Consider the following 452-nt stretch of genomic DNA (forward strand, 5'->3'; position numbering starts at 1 on the left):
CCAATTTTTCTGATCCCAGCCCCATCCCCTGCGTGGCCTTCTGTTCCCTGCCCTGCCTGCCACAGCGCTGCCCGTCCCCTCCCTGATCTGTCACGGGGGCTGCTAGGGCCTGTGCTGCAGGCCGGCCACCCCAATCTACCAGCTGCACCTCTTCCCCTGCCTCGGCCTAGCTTCACACTGCCCCAGCTCACAACCTCTCTCTGCTCTTTAAAGATGTGAGGTGGGGCTGTGGCGGGTCAAGTTCTGCCACAAGCTACGCGACACCCACTGACCAGCCTGGCGGTCACCTCTCCCTCTTCAGGGAGGAGGAAAAGCAGGGGAAGACCAGGGCCGTGGGCCCCACATGCCCCGGGCCCTGCCTCCTGCACCCCGGTTCTCTCCCCCTGGCCCCCACACCCAGGGGACGGCTCCACAGCCGTCAGCCCTCCGCAAGGACCCCAGGGGCCAACAAT

Source organism: Alligator sinensis, unplaced genomic scaffold (genome assembly GCF_000455745.1).
Source record: "Alligator sinensis unplaced genomic scaffold, ASM45574v1 scaffold47_2, whole genome shotgun sequence".
Classification (NCBI taxonomy): Eukaryota; Metazoa; Chordata; order Crocodylia; family Alligatoridae; genus Alligator; species Alligator sinensis.